The sequence below is a fragment of the Dermochelys coriacea genome, chromosome 3, assembly GCF_009764565.3.
Source record: "Dermochelys coriacea isolate rDerCor1 chromosome 3, rDerCor1.pri.v4, whole genome shotgun sequence".
Taxonomy (NCBI): Eukaryota; Metazoa; Chordata; order Testudines; family Dermochelyidae; genus Dermochelys; species Dermochelys coriacea.
Window position 1 is genome coordinate 156335512 of NC_050070.1, and position 11703 is coordinate 156347214.

Below are 11703 nucleotides of genomic sequence, written 5' to 3' on the forward strand. Positions count from 1 at the left end.
GAGTGCAATGGACCAGCTCAGCCTAACGGCTTACCTGTCACCTAGTGTGAGATCGTATAGCTGGCCAAGTCTGCTAATGTGGTGAGGCTGTTTGTTCCAGTGATACTACTTCAAACTGGCTTCTTACCCATAAGGACACTGACATCAGTGGGGTTGCACTAAGAGAAGAATTTGGCCCAATGTATGTGGGATTATACTGTTTCACAGGATGAGGCTGCAGGGAAATTCTTTTGTTCTGTGTTAACTCCTCTTTCCTTTTCCCCAGATGCACTCTCATTTCACTTAACACAGAAACTCACACATTCATATGGAGCTTTCATTTCCAGATCTCTTGCACAAATCCAACCCAGGTAGGTAATGACTAAACATTGTGACCATCCTTGTTTGGTTCTCTAGGGCAAATGAGTTGATGGTCTCAATCCACTTTCCAGTTCTAGTTTTAGCTTAACAAAAAGAAAGTTTGGGGTGAATTGATTACAATCTATAAGTGTCTACATGGGGAACAAGTATTTGATCATGAGCTCTTCAATCTAGCAGAGAAAGGTATGACATGATTCAATGGCTGGAAGTTGAAACTAGACAAATTCAGACTGGAAATAAGGCATATGTTTTTGACAGTGAGGGTAATTAACCACTGGAACAAGTTAGCAAGAGTCATGGTGGATTCTCTATCACTGACCATTTTTACATCAAGATGGGATTTGTTTCAAAAAGCTCTGCTCTAGGAATTATTTTGGGGAAGTTCTAGGGCCTGTGTTGCACAAGAGATCAGATGATCACAATGGTGTCTTCTGGCCTTGGAATCTAGGAATCTGCAGTTGCCCAAATCTCTGAAACCATCACCACCACTAGCACTAGCCGATCCCCTTTTTGGCAGAGAAGCCAAAGAATGGATGAGCCAGGGAAACTGAATTAGCTACTCAATCACTGAGATGTCCCCTCCAGGTCAGGACTAAGTAATGTTGATAGAGCACTACCATTGCCCAAACAGTAACTGTTTAACAAACAGGGGACTTCAGCCTTCAAGGCTTTCACCACCTCAAAATTCACTGCCGTAAAATAAGGGACCTTTCACATGCACCATCAAAAAGATTTTCTGTAGTTTTATGACTGCATTTAAAATGTCCCTTCTGATTGATCCCTAGGTTAGCTGTGCTGAAATATTCTCTCGAGCCTCCTTTTCACATGGAGTCCTATGCAACTGATCGATATTCCTTCCCAGAGAAGGTATGTCTCAGTTATCGGTGACACATTCCCCTGAGTGCTAGTGTCAAACTCTCTCACATCAAGGGAGGGGAAGGTAACCTGCAGAAAGGTCAGATTGCCTGCACTAGATCTCAGCACAGACATTAACTCTCAACTGTCTAACCTCTGCTGTCAAGAGGAATAGCTGTGCTTATCCCTCTCTCAGCCCTTCTTCTTTTCTCTGTTTTTCTCTGTGCTCTTCATTGAATACTTTGGAGAAGGGAGGAATAACATGGGAAAGGAACATAGGTATCACCATCTTGGATCAGACCCCAGGTCCACCTAATCTAGTATCCTGTCTTTGAGAATGGCCACCACCAGATGTTTCAGAGGAAGGTGCAAGGACCCCAGAGTAGGCAGATGTGGGATAATCTGTCCCCTAATAGTTAAAGATTGGTTTAAGTCCTGAAGCCTGAGGTTTTATATCCCTTTTATTGGTATATAGGGGTTGAAGTCATTGTGGGCCTGATTCTGGGAGGCGCTGAGCACATCCAGTTCTATGGGAGTTGCTGGTGCTCAGCATGTCTCAGGATCAGGCTCTTAGAATGGATATAGTGATACTGTATATACGAGTGTCACCTTCTGACCCAGGGTTTCTTTTTACAGATCTCTACTTCTGACCATATGTCAGTCAATTTCTTCCACACAGATAAAAGAAATTTTAAAAAAATTAGTGTATAATTAATAATGTATACATAATCTATGTATTTAATTAACCATTGGAACTCTCTGCCACAAGTCGGCACTGAAGGCAAGGGCTTACTTGTTAGGATTAGGGGCCTGATTCCCTATTGCCTTGTACCTTGTGCAGTCATTTACACATGGCCAAACTGATGCAAAACACCACCAAATCAAATTACTCCACTCCTTTGTAACAGAGATAGCATTCTATACCCACCTTATGCTCACTCATCAGGGGAAAATCAGGTCCAAAGTCTGCAGTGTAGCCAAGTTCCACGCTATTAATTCCTTTATAAGGCACGGCCTGATCCTGCCATCATGGAAGTCAAAGGGGAGTTTTGCCTCTAACTTTAATGGGAGTGGGAGCAGGAGCAGGCCCCAACTTGGCCAGCTTAAGAAAGGATTCTTCTTTCAACAGCACAGGGCAAGAGGCAGTAGGAAGCCCTGGGAGCTGTAGCTAGCTCTGTAGTTGTGTTGGCTGCACTAGTTAGATGTAGGGACTATCTCAAGTGGCAGGTTAAGGAGTGTCTGTCACTTTCATACTGGAGAAGGACCCTGGGGAAATACGGCTTCTACAGCTGCAACTGTGGCTCCACTATCCTGGTTAACAAGAGCATCACATGAGCAAATCGGAGTCTTTTGGGTCTTCATAGCTTTGGGGGGAGGGAGGTGGGTGGGTTGGAATTTTTCTTCATTATCCAGAATGTACTTTTGAAATATTTTCCCCACCTGATGCTAGTGACCTAAGCACCCTGATGAGTGAGTGCATGCTAATACCTGCCTGCTCCACAAGACACAGTAGCAGCTCCCTCCGGCATAAAACAGCTCTCCTGAGCTAAAATGAGTGTTTAACTGAGCACTAAACTCACACAGCTGTCTGAAGGAAAAGGAAAGGAATGTGGATCCCTTCCCTTACAGGAGACTTCCCCACTGAAAAACAGGACAAGTTGGGTGAATGGGGGAGATGAAACTTTGTATCAACGAATTTATGTTCACTGTATACTGAGAGAAACCTAGCCCAAGTCTCTGTTTCTGTTCCTTTGCATAGGACAGGGGTGGGAGAGGGGCCAGCAAAGGTGACCTTAAGCCACTTTTGTATAGCCCCATATTCTGGGGCTATGAGAGAGCCTGCCCAACTCTTGGTGTATGTTAGAGCAACTTTGGGGCAGCTCTAACTTATGCTCTGTTTTCCAAGGCTGCCTATGAGCCCTGGAAAGCAGAGGATAGCTGTAGTGGCCACAAGCTCTCATTCTACCCCATACAATGGGGGCCAGGAGCAGGGCCACTATGCCAGTTCTACATTGGCCAGGGGGTATTTTAAGGGGACAGTTTCCATTCCTTTTTGGAAACAGTGAGTTGGAGTATATTTTAGGATTGAAACTTTCTATGGCCTGGATCCTGCAAATATGAGTAGTAGTGACTATTACAGAGATTGGTCCCACTGATGTGGATGGGCTGGATTGTGGAACCCTAGCTCACACTGGGTGGCACATAGGCCCTACTTCAGCAATGAACTTAAGCACATGAGTAGACTCATTGAAGTCAGCTGAGATCAGTTCAATGGAATTACTTCTATCCTTAAAGTTAAGGTGCTTTGGGAGATTGGGGCCTGATGCATAGTTAGCTCCACTGAAGACAGTAGGATCATCAGTGAAGAAGAGCTCCACATTCTGACTACACACACTCAGAACAAGCTCTATGCCTGGTGATAAGTGTTTGCAAGATTGTGCCCATAAACTCTTTGGGGGCAGAGAATGTCTTTATTCTTTGTCTTGTACACATTGGGGTGCTTAACAAAGAACTAAGAATCGATGATGATGTGGTGGCTGAAAAATGCACTCCCAGAGGTTAACACCAAAATACTCACACTTTAATACTTAGAGAAACAACAGGAAAGCAAGCTTTTGGTGTGTGTAAAAATACTTTGTTTGGAGCATTTGAGAGCCCTGATATGACAGCAGAAACCCAGTGAAAATTGTCTTAACCTCCCAAGAGAGCAGCAAATATTGGTCATGTAGCAGAGGTCCGACAAAAAGTCAAACATCATTGTACTGGGAGACTTTTAAATGGTTACTGAAAGGTGAAACCCCATATGGGCCTTTTCCTGAGCTCCTCTGGGAGGGATAAAGTCACAAATTTACCCAGCCTCCACCCCTCAATTCTTTTTTATCACTTCATTGTCACATTAGAAACGTAAGGAATATCCTGGCCTGATTTAGCTGCTCTTACTGGAGGCCTGTGATGTCACCATTTGCTGAAACCTGAGTTGCAGCTTTCCCAGCCTGTGGTAGAGATGGGTGGGAATGTTGTGTGTGTCTAACTTTGTTTCCCCTTTGTAGTTCATCTTTTAGACAAAGGGTTCTTTGTATGTCATGTCTGAAGGGTTTTTTTCCAGCATGTCTAAAAAAATGGCTGTAGCTGCCATTCCTCCCTGCTACAGGGAACTAAAATTGATTACTATGTCTTTAAAAGGGCAGCATTGTCTAATGCATAGAGCAGGAGGGGTCGAGTAGCAGTCAGGAAACATGAATTCAGTTCCAGACTTTGCCACTGACTTGCCACTGACTTGCCAAAATTTACTTTGGGTAAATTACACATGGCCCAATCTGGCCAGTTACTGAGAGCCTTCAATTCCCATTCCTTTAAGAAAATGTAAACAACTGCACTGAGTTCTTTGCTCCAGTTTTGCTGCTGCAAAAGCCCTGGAACACAATGAACCAAGCCTCATTTGCCTTAAAATGATCTTCTCCTGCCCTGGAACCTGGGCTGGTCTTAATTGGCCTAGTGCTCAGGCAAGAACAAACTAGGTAGGCATGCATGTTATCTCTTGTTTTTGTAGAGTTTATTGCACAATGCAGTGCGTGCAGCTAAGAATGTGTGTCTGGGGCACTGTCAGACAGGCTTGTTTGGAGTTACTTTGACCAAGCAATTTATTACGAAGAACTGATTGCCAGATAGAAAAAGCTACACAGGGCTGATTATTTTCTCATAGGAAGGACCACTCACTAATTACTTTTGTACCTGTGATCTGACCCTGGTGAGAGCCTGATTCTGCTCTCAATGACACCAGTATTAACCAGGAATGACAACAGTGAATTCAATGTAAAACTGGTGTAACAATGTAAAACTGGAGAACAGATTCAGGCCTGAGACTCATGGTGGGCCAGATCCTCAGTGAATGTAAACTGGTGCAGCTCTGCGTTTCTCACAGTACTTTTCACCCAAGGATTTACAAGTGTTAGCTAATTATGTGCACGCTACCCAAATTTAAAAACTGTGTTTAAAGATGGGTTAAAGCAAGTTGTAGCCAGACTGGGTTCCAATGCGAGTTTGGCTGGCCAAAGTAGATGTTCGCAAATCATTTTTTGCGAACATCTACTTGTTCTCAGTGGAACTCAGAACTCGGAACTCAGTGGCGGCTGGGGCTCCACAAACCTGTGGATCGTGAGGGATCCACAAGAAACTCCACTGCCTCTGCATCACTGTCCACCCCCTGCAACCCATGTGCAGTGTCACTCCTGGGGCAGCCATGCTGGTATGGCCGGCTGTGCAACCGACCTTGGTGAGACAGCATGAGTTATTACAGGCTATATCTGCAATAAGTCAAACTGCCTTTCCCCCCTGGGTTTGAGGTGAGGAGAGAAACCAGTCGAGGCCTGAGAGCTGCCTGCTCAAATCCCCACCTGCAGAGCTGGCACCGTGCAGGGCATTGTACAGGATCTTCTGCAGGACCGCCAATGTGTCATGCAGGTGGCGTTCCTCCTCCTCCCCAGTCAGGCTCCAAGAATGCAAGTTTCCCTCCTCACAGAAGTGGCGGGGAGCAGAAGGGCCAAAATAGACCCAGTATGTTGTTGTTATGATTTTAATTCTACTGTTTAATCAGTTACCATAATAATCTGTGACTTTAATGGTCCTGCTAAATGCTAAGGAGACCACCAGCTGGACTTTTGAAACATTCAGGGACGTGGGGTTTGTTATCCTAGATCAGAGCACTGGTCCATGGAATCTGGGATCCTGTGTCCAGAAGTAGCCAGTACAGGACCCATCAGAGCCCAGTGGGAGACAATTCAGTAGTCCAAGAGAGATGACCAAAGCAAAGGAACTTTTTGCAGAAGTTATTTTTATTTCAGTATTTCAATGCTTCTCTCTCTGATCATCTCATAACAACTGCAGGCAAATTCCTCTCACATCTTGATCTAATTCTCTTTCTGCTGGTGGAGATCAAGCAAGTGCAGCTCATCTATTTGACGTACAATCAAAAGGAAAAAAGACGTCACAGTATCACAGTGTCTATTAAAGCAACTCTCCCCCCACCCCTTTAATCCTAATGCAATGCAAATTGGAGGCACTGGTTTATTTTTATAGCATTAGCCCCACCTCCTCTAAAGTTAGACACTGCATGAAACAGATTAACTAATTTGGACCAAGAATTTCAATTGCCTGGAAAATGAAGGTGCTGAAAACCAAACAATATCAGCAGGAGTTTTTGCTTCTAAATGTCTAACTTGTCAGGTACTAAAAACTATTTAATTGATGTGCTGTCTCTTTTCAGACTTCCAGAAATGAGCTGGAATTCTTTATTAGTGCATCTTTGTGAAGGTAAGGACAAAGTGAAGAAAAGCCCCCCACTCCCAGATGGATGTTTGTAGAAAAACATGTAATCTCCAAAGAGAGCATACTGGGATTTTATAGTTTGAATTTAGATGTCATCTTCCTTAGCAGCTAAGGAGATGTGCTAAGTGCTGGATGCATCCTCTAGAAGAGGACTAAGAAAACATACACATTTCATTTTGAACATCAACATTTTAATAACCACTAAACTAGTATGATTGTTGTATTTCCAGTTGCTTGAGTGGGGCATGTAATTTTTCTCTTTTAGGTGACCTGCTTCATCTTTGATCCTACAATCCCCACAAGAGTCAGCATATCTATTCAGTAAAATGTCTGGCATGCCTGGCCATAGTCTGATCTTGACATCTTCTATTCTAGGATGATCATTAATATAATAGCAGTCGAGGGAATCGTATGGCATAGTGAATTAGTAATGGCCTATAGTCTTCTTCACCAGGCCTTGGTTGCCAATTTGACTCCAGGTTGATAGTGATTTACAGTTGCCATCTGATGGTTGTTTGGGGCCTACATGAAATGAATTGGTGATTCTCAGGCCAGTTCCTAATGGAATTGTGTCCACATCATAAAAATCATCACCAAACCAATTTCTTTCAGTCAAACACTGAATGGACCATGTAGACCAAACATCTCTCTCCATTAGAGGCCATCCCACCCACTCCTGAGGGAGGGGAAAAGAATATCTTTGAAGGAGTGTGCTCTTGTGTATTTGTCCTATGGCTACATACAGAACCTTATTATTATTACAAATCACGTATATAGCTCCATAGCTGTATGGGTCCCTAAAGAATCTTACAGTCTGATTCAGGCAAATAGAATACAGACCATGGTGCCAAAAGTGCACAGGGAGACAAGCAGATTTAAAGGGTGAGACAGAAGGGTTAAAGGAGACAGACGTAGCTCTATCTAAGTTTTCATACCATACATCATCACAGTATCATAGGATTAGTGAAAGGAAGGGGGAAAGAATGTGTTTTAAAGAGAGAGATTTGAAGAAGGAGACAGAAAGCTCTTGGCAAAAAGAAGGAAGAGACTATTTCAAGAGCAGGGAGAAAAAAGACACAAAGCTGAGAGCAGGAGAAGGAAATAAAGGGAGCATTAAGGAGAGAGGTTTGGGCAGAGCATACAGCTTGGGAGGGCTGTAGGAGGAAAGCAGGATGAGCAAAGCTGTGCAGAGCTTGGAAAAGAAATTGAAGGTGACAAGGTTGGTGCAGCAGGAGATGACCACTTTAGCTGCAGCAATTTGGACAGACTGGAGGGGGGGGGGATGCTCCTTAGACTGTCAATCCTGACACCTTTCACAGTCCTAGTCACTTGAAATTTTAATTTTTTCCATTTTCCACCCATTACCACTTCCTTAAAGCTTTCGTGGCTATTTGTTTAGAAAGCTTTAGGAAAAAGTCCTTCCATTGCAGAAACCGAAGTACTCAATATAATATGTCACATGCAGGAAACTGTGGGATTTAGTCATACCTAAAGATAATAGGGTCACAAGTGTTTCTATATTTACTATCAAAGCTATGAAGGGAAATGCTGATTTGCAGGTTCCTATTTAGAGACACCGTTTTTCTGTGGTGTACTTCTGTACTTGCAGAGTCTGGCACACCACCAGTGGCTGTTGTTCTACCTGGGGGAACACTGTACTTGCTGGTGTGCAATGCAGTTTATTTGAACAGTGATATTAACATATTTAGAAACAGAGATGTGTGATGCAGCTCCTTTTAGCTCAAAGCACATTACAGAAATTAATTAAGCCACATTCCACCTCTGTGCAATGGTATCGATACATCCATTTCACAGATGGGCAACCCGAGGCATAGAGAAGTAAGTTAAGTGACTTGCCCAGTCATATACCAAGTAAGTGCCAGAATCCTAGTCACCTGCTCAAACCACTAGACCAGGGGTGGGCAAACTACGGCCCACATGCCGCATCTGGCCCACCATCCATTTTAATCTGGCCCTTGAGCTCCGGCTGGGGAACAGAGTCGGGAGCTTGCCCTGCTCCAGCGCTCCAGCCAGGAAGTAGGGTCGTTGGCCACTCCGTGTGGCTCCCATAAGCAGCTGCATGTCCCCTCTCCAGCTCCTACGCATAGGGGCAGCCAGGTGGCTCCACTCCACATGCTGCCCCCACCCCAAGCGTTGCCCCCACAGCTTCCATTGGCTGGGAACTGCGGGCGATGCCTGAGGATGGGGCAACATGCAGAGCTCCTTGGCCACGCCTCCACATAGGAGCCAGAGGGGGGACATGCTGCTGCTTCCAGGAGTTCCTTGAGGTAAGCGCCACCCAGAGCCTGCACCCCTGATCCCCCCCGCCAATGCCCCAATCCTCTGCCCCAGCCCTGCTCCCCCCCCTGCTCTCTGAACCCCTCGGTGCCAGCCCGGAGCATCCTCCTACACCCCAAACCCCCCAGCACCAGCCCAGAGCCTGTACCCCAGCCAGAGCCATCACCTCCCACCCTGCCCCAGCCCTGATCCACCTCCTGCCCTCCGAACCCCTCGATCCCAGCCCAGAGCACCCTCCTATACCACAAACCTCTCATTCCCAGCCCCACCCCAGAGCCTTCAACCCCAGCCGGAGCCCTCACGCCCCCCCACCCCCGCACTGCAGCCCTTCTGCCCCAGCCCCCTCCCACACCCTGGACTCCTCATTTCTGGTCCCACCCCAGAGCCTGCACCTCCACCAAGAGCCCTAACCCCGTTCTGCACCCTAACCCCAACTTCATAAGCATTCATGACCTGCCATACAATTTCTATACCCAGATGTGGCCCTCGGGCCAAAAGGTTTGCCCACCCCTGCCCTAGACAACACTCTGTTCTCATCCATCAGAGCACAAAGTCACAGAATCTCCATTAAACTAAAGAGCTCTCAAAAGGCATTGACTGATGCAAGTCTGGGGTTCTGTCCTATTGTGGTATGTACTTATGGGAGGTTGCATAGTAGGGCTTGACCCTGGCCTGCCCTCCACTTCCTTGCCTCATCTCTGATACACAGTGAAGACCACTGGTATTCCATGCATTTGTTTCATCATCAGCTGCTGAAAAACAAGTGGCTGAAACTCATTGTGTGCTCATTATTAGACTTCTTAGATGTGCTCTCTCGTCTCAATTTAAAGGACAAGGAATACTGATTATGTATCTATATATTTTACTATGACTTGGGGTTATGTTGACCATCTTTCTTACATTTTAAGGGACATCTATCATTTCCTGTTAGTGTTCCACATCCTTTGTTTTGATAGAGATACTAAAAACATTTGATCAGAGAAAAAACAGAGTTACAAGGAAATCATGCAAAAGAGGACATAATAAATGTCTGATTTTTCTACCAGCAGTACAGTGTTGCTGGGTGGTGTCCCTTAAATGTAACCTTTGTTCTGAGTTGTTCATACACTTGTGGTTTATTTCCTTGATGTGCTCAACCTCACTGGGTGTGTGCGTTGGCTTACATGTTTAAGGAGCCTATGATCAATGCCTGAACTGAAGGGAGATATTTCCTTGGGGCTCAGTTTATGCAGGAAGGAGGCCCACAAAAATGCCAAATGGATCCCCCTTTTCTGGATACTCCTCAATAATATCTCCCACGGGAGATCTTTTTTTCACCCTGGTTCATCAAGCGCCTCCTGAAGACCAAACATTTTGCCTTTGGAATTCTCCAGATGATCTGTCGTTTCAAAGACATTTCCTAGGGGAAAACTGCCCCCCTGCGCACGGACCCCCTACAAGGACTTCATCCCCCCCCCCCCCCCCCCCGTAATTACTCAGCTGGAACACTGGAGTTGATCTTTGTTCAGGTCTCTCTTGCCTGCAGCTCCCTCCCGGGGAGCTGTCATCACCACAGCTCCGTGCCGGGCTGCAGCTGCTAACGCAGAGGCTTGTACTTTGCATCCGCAAGCAGCACAGATTCCGTGATGCTCTAGACAGAGGCTGGGGTTATCCAGCAGCCGCTTTACTGGAAGCCACGGGAACAGAGGGAGTGATCGCTGCGTGCGGTGCGCAGCCCGGAGCAGCCACCAGCCTCCCCTGCCTGGGCCCCTCCCAGGCATTACTGGAAGGGGTGGGCCCGCTCGGCTGGGGAAGGGGAGTAGCGTTTTTGGCAGAGCTGCCACTTGGCGGGGAACAAGGAGACAAACACCCGTTGATGCCCAGGTGCGACGGGCAGACGAGGCGGGGAGCGGCGCAGCCTGTTCTGCTTGGATCCCTCCTCCTGGGATCGGGCCGCTCCTCGGGGGGGGGGGGGGGGCTCTGCTGCAGCTCTGGGGGGCCCGGCCGTCCGGCCCGCTGCTCAGGGCGCGGGAGCCCGCTGTGATGAGGGCAGGGCGGGCAGCCGGCAAGGGTGAGCCCTGGTCTCTGAGTTCTCTTCGCCCCCGCCCCGGCCCCGGCCCCGGCCCCGCCGCACGATCGCCGCGGCCCTGCTGCCTCCCACCAGCTGCGTTGACTCGTCCTGCTGGGAAGGGCTTGTGTAAACAAAGCACGGAGCGCGCCTGTTTCCAGCGGAAGGGGCAGCGCCGCTCCAGAGGGTGCAGAGGAGTTTTACGCGTGGCCAGCCTCTGCCTTTGGGGGTGAAGCCCCGGGGCGTGGGGAGATCAGTGTGAGGGTCTGAGCCGTAAGAGGGCGGGGGTGGGGGGTGGAATCCGCCTTTGGTAGGGTGGCCCCCTCTTGCAGCCAACCCGCAACAAAACAATGTTCGCGGGAACGTTGGTGTTAAACCACCGAGATCAAAGCCTTGCACGGGAATGAAGGCAACGAACAGGAACTTTTCTCGCTGATCCTGTTCTAGGAAGAGTCTCTCAGGGGACAGCAGCGAGGGGAAACGGTGCCAATGAGCACTGCAGGCAGGGCTGCAAAGCCAGCCCCTGGATCCAGCTTCCCCCGCGGTGCAAAGCCAGCCCCTGGATCCAGCTTCCCCCGCGGTGCAAAGCCAGCGCCTGGATCCAGCTTCCCCCGCGGTGCAAAGCCAGCGCCTGGATCCAGCTCTCCCCACTCCCCCGTTGCAAGGTCAACTCTGGCTCCAGTTGCACACTCAAAGGCTCCCCCCCGCCCTTGCAAGGATAACTCTGGCTCCAGTTGTACACACACCGTGGCGAGGACAACTCTGGATCCAATTGCACACTCCCCCCACCCCGCTCCCCGCGCTGCAAAGCCAGCGCC

At 47.7% G+C, this 11703-nt stretch overlaps 1 long non-coding RNA gene across 1 annotated transcript; it reads left to right on the forward strand.

The window, feature by feature from the left end:
* The first annotated feature begins 262 nt into the window (after positions 1-262).
* LOC122459475 lies at positions 263-8717 on the forward strand. The gene is made up of 3 exons (XR_006280194.1): positions 263-350; positions 1146-1227; positions 6479-8717. It is a non-coding gene; the product is annotated as an uncharacterized LOC122459475 (long non-coding RNA).
* The last annotated feature ends 2986 nt before the right edge of the window (positions 8718-11703 follow it).